The 4,884-nt window shown below is 42.6% G+C and overlaps 1 non-coding gene across 1 annotated transcript; it reads right to left on the reverse strand.

Annotated features, from left to right (window-relative positions):
- Positions 1 to 212: 212 nt before the first annotated feature.
- LOC138997490 (U6 spliceosomal RNA) lies at positions 213 to 315 on the reverse strand. Its single transcript, XR_011468954.1, has one exon. It is a non-coding gene; the product is annotated as a U6 spliceosomal RNA (small nuclear RNA).
- Between the last annotated feature and the right edge of the window lie 4,569 nt (positions 316 to 4,884).

Here is a 4,884-nt window from a genome sequence, read left to right on the forward strand (position 1 = left end):
AAAAAAAGGACATTCTGACATATGCTACAAATCAATAAACTCTGAAGACATAAACACGTGAAATAATCCAGTCACAAAAACAAACAAACAAATATTCTATAATTCCACTTATATGAGGAACCCAGAATAGTCAAGTTTATATAGACAGAACAATAGAATGGTAGTTGCCAGGGTAGGGAAGCATAGGGAGCTTGTGTTTATTTTATTTATTTTTAAATATGGAATGCTTCATGAATTTGTGTGTCATCCTTGCACAGGGGCCATGCTAGTCTTCTCTGTATCATTCCAATTTTAATATATGTGCTGCAGAAGCAAGCAAGGGAGTTTGTATTTAATGGATACAGAGTTTCAGGTTGGGAGGATGAGAAAGTTCTGGAGATCAACATGGTGATGGTTGCACAATAATGTGAATATACTTAATGCCGCAAAATTATACATTTCAAAATGGTTATAATGGCCCTGGCTGATTTGGCTCAGTGGATAGAGTGTCAGCCTGGGACTGAAGGGTCCCAGGTTCAATTCTGGTCAAGGGCACATGACCAGGTTGCGGGCTTGATCCCCATTAGGGGGGGTGAGGGAGGCAGCCAATCAATGATTCTCTCTCATCATTGATGTCTCTCTCTCTATGCCTCTCTGAAATCAATGAATATCTTATCTAATAAAGAGAATATGCATATTGACCATCATGCTGTAACGATTAAGATGGCTGCTGCACCCACAGCGGAGGAGGCAGGGATTCCGTAACACAAGATGGCTGTGCCCACAGCGGAGGCCGAGTTCCCGTAATGAGCCTTAACAAGCAATCAGCAGGGACCTGAGGCTGCATCCCCCCTGCCTGGTAGGGCCTGACAGGGGACCTCAGGCCATGCCCCCTGCCCCAGCGCCAGGCTGGGGGACCTGAGGCTGCACCCCCCTCCCCCGCCCAGTGGGGCTTGACAGGGGTGGGGCCGGCAGGGTCTGGGTCTTGAGTGATTTTGAGGCACCACCGGTGTGCGGGGACTTGACTCTGGGTCCCGCAGCACACCCCTGACTCTGACAGGAGGAAGATTTTTATATACATTTTACTAATTTTCTTTCATCTCTGACACTTCCATTATAGAGAATAAGCAAATAGCAATATTAAAATATTTCCTCTAATTAATCTCCTTTTAATGTGAACAAACTTCATGCACCAGGCCACTAGTGTGTGTGTGTGTGTGTGTGTGTGTGTCCTATATAATAAAAGAGAAACATGCAAATTAACCATCCCTCCGCTACGGTCACCAGCCAATCAGAGTGAGTATGCAAATTAACCTGATAAAGATGGTGGTTAATTTGCATACCCAGGTGTCAAGTGCCCCAGGAGGCGACGGCGGCCTCAGGCTCCCGAGACCATTGTCAGCCCCGGGAGGTGAGGCCGCTCATACCTAGCCACACCCACGGGCTCCTGGGACCTTGCCAGCAGAGAGCAGAGTGGGAGAGCGGGGCGGAGAGCAGGAGGTTTGGAGGACTTGGCAGAGCAGGAGACTGCTGGACATAGAGCAGAGCGAGAGAGAGAGGGCAGCTTGGAGAGCGAGGCTCCCTCTGTCACCTCAGCTTCCTCATCACAGCTGTGGAAACTGACAGCAGGGAGGAGGAAGTCCCACCCCCACAGAATCAGCCAGAATCAGCCTTTGGTCAGACAGCTCTCAGCGGCCTGACAGCCAGGACTCTCATTCACCTGCATCTCAGACTGTGACAGTAGAGAGGTGGGACTATGTCTAAAGAACAACTGTTGATACAACATAGCTCTTTAACCGAAAGATGCTGGCGTTATTGACAGAAAATGTCTGCAGAGCAGTGTGCATCTGATCTTGAAAGAAGGCGGTGCCTGTGACAGAATGTATCTGAAGACCAGCTACTGGAAAAACGTCGCTCTGATGCCGAAAAACACTGGCGTCATCAACAGAAAATGTCTAAAGACCAACGTGCCTTTGAATTTGAAAGAAGGCGGTGGCGATGACAGAATATGTCTAGAGAACAGTCATCAACAAGTACTACGAATACTGGCAGGAACTGCCTTCTCAGCAAAAATGGAGTACATGAGGATGCAATTCTCGAACATAGTTGTGGTGTAATGACTGTAGATGTGAATTTTGCCTATCACTAAATTTCTCTGATGAGAAACCATCCGATGGGAAATTTACTTGATGTTGTAGCAAAGGGAAAGTCTGTCCAAATGATATACATTTTCCAGCTTACCCAGCATATTTAAAAAGATTAAGGACAAATCAAGATTCTGACAGTAAAAATTTCATGGAAAATATTCCTTCCATAAATAGTTCTTTTGCTTTTGCTTCCATGGGTGCAAATATTGAATCGCCATCAGGATATGGGCCATACTGTTTTAGAATACACGGACAAGTTTATCACCGCACTGGAACTTACAATCCTTCGGATGTTGTTTCTCAGAAGTTTGCTCAACTCTATATTTTGGATACAGCCAAAGCTACAAGTAAAAGATTAGCAATGCCAGAAAACCAGGGTTGCTCAGAAAGACTCATGATCAACATCAACAACCTCATGCATGAAATAAATGAATTAATAAAATCGTACAAGATGCTACATGAGGTAGAAAAGGAAGCCCAACCTGAAGCAGCAGCAAAAGGTATTGCTCCCACAGAAGTAACAATGGCAATTAAATATGATCGTAACAGTGACCCAGGTAGATATAATTCTCCCCGTGTAACCAAGGTTGCTGTCATATTCAGAAATGAAGATGGAGAACCTCCTTTTGAAAGGGACTTGCTCATTCATTGTAAACCAGATCCCAATAATCCAAATGCCACTAAAATGAAACAAATCAATATCCTGTTTCCTACATGAGATGCAATGACATATCCTATTCTTTTCCCACATGGTGAAAAAGGCTGGGGAGCAGATATTGCATTAAGACTCAGAGACAACAGTGTCACCAACAATAATACTAGACAAAATGTAAGAACATGAGTCACACAAATACAGTATTATGGATTTCATCTCTCTGTGCGGGAAACGTTCAATCCTATTTTAAATGCAGGAAAATTAACTCAACAGTTTATCATGGATTCATATTAAAAAATGGACGCCGCCGAAACCGGTTTGGCTCAGTGGATAGAGCGTCGGCCTGCGGACTCAAGGGTCCCAGGTTCGATTCCGGTCAAGGGCATGTACCCGGGTTGCCGGCACATCCCCAGTGGGAGATGTGCAGGAGGCAGTTGATTGATGTTTCTCTCTCATCGATGTTTCTAACTCTCTATCTCTCTCCCTTCCTCTCTGTAAAAATTCAATAAAATATATTTAAAAAAAAATAAAAAAATAAAAAAAAATAAAAATAAAAATAAAAAATGGACGCCAATCAGATAAATTTCATCAAAGCAAACCAATCTAAGTTGAGAGTTGAAAAATATAGTTGTTTGATGGATTATCTCAAATCTAGATCTGAAAATGACAATGTGCCGATTGGTAAAATCATAATACTTCCATCATCTTTTGAGGTTAGTCCCAGAAATATGCAGCAGCGATATCAGGATGCTATGGCAATTGTAACGAAGTATGGCAAGCCCGATTTATTCATAACCATGACATGCAACCCCAAATGGGCAGATATTGCAAATAATTTACAATGCTGGCAAAAAGTTGAAAACAGACATGACTTGGTAGCCAGAGTTTTTAATATTAAGCTGAATGCTCTTTTAAATGATATCTGTAAATTCCATTTATTTGGCAAAATAATAGCTAAAGTTCATGTCATTGAATTTCAGAAACGCGGACTGCCTCAAGCTCACATATTATTGATATTAGATAGTGAGTCCAAATTACATTCCTCTAATTAAGTCCCTTTCAATGTGCACGAATTTCATGCACCGGGCTACTAGTGTGTGTGTGTGTGTGTGTGTGTGTGTGTGTAATGGTATATTTTACCACAGTCTGTCAGTCAATAGATGTAGAGACCGTCAGGAGGCTATTTTGATTATCCAAGCAAAAGGTGATCCTGATTTAGACCAGAACCTCAATATTATTTTTTTTGTTCTTGAAAATCTATAGATAAAAGTTTGACTATCACCTAGATTTTATTTATAAATTATATATATATGCACTAATATGCTATTTACATTATGAAACATACATAATAGTAAAAAGAATTTTCAAAGAAAAAAACAACAGTATATATAAGTTTTAGGCCCTGGCTGGGTAGCTCAGTTGGTTAGATATGCCAAGGTTGCAGGTTCGATCCTGTCAGGGCACATACAAGAATCAACCAACAGCTCAGTTGGTTGGGCATCACCCTGTGCACCAAAAGGTTGCTGGTTCTTCTGGTCAGGGCATATGCCTGGGTTGTGGGCTCCATCCCCTGTAGGGGGCATTCATGCAGAAGCATGCAGGAGGCAGCCAATCTATGTTCTCTCTCACATAGATATTTCTCTCTCTCTCCATTTCTTCCTCTTTCTAAAATTCTATTTAAAAAAAGAGTTCTAAGATTTTCTTCCTGTTTCCCAGAAGATTGCCTTCTTATACTAGTGGGTATCTGAACCGCACTTTGAAAGCCACTCACAGACTGTGGTAGTGGCAATGGGGAATAAAGTCAATGATTAAACAGATATGGAGGGTCAGGAAGAGGAGGGAATCCTCAATTTCTTCTGGTTTCTGGAACTAATCATTGTATTGCTGACACATTGGTGGGAAGCCCCTGAAGAAGATGGAAGGGTGGAAGATGGGAAAAAAGGCCATGGCTGCCATTGTGAACATGACATCAAAAAGGAAGTACTAAGTAGGCACTGGGGAGAGTGCTAGGGATGCGACTGGGGCTTAGGTGGTCATTGAACTGTGGGTAGGAGCCGCAAGTGGGTATAGATTGAGGGGAGGCTATTTGGAGGTTGGTTTTTT

Source organism: Myotis yumanensis, unplaced genomic scaffold (assembly GCF_028538775.1).
Source record: "Myotis yumanensis isolate MYYU_CA2020_CCGP unplaced genomic scaffold, mMyoYum1.0.hap1 SCAF_18, whole genome shotgun sequence".
Taxonomy (NCBI): domain Eukaryota; kingdom Metazoa; phylum Chordata; class Mammalia; order Chiroptera; family Vespertilionidae; genus Myotis; species Myotis yumanensis.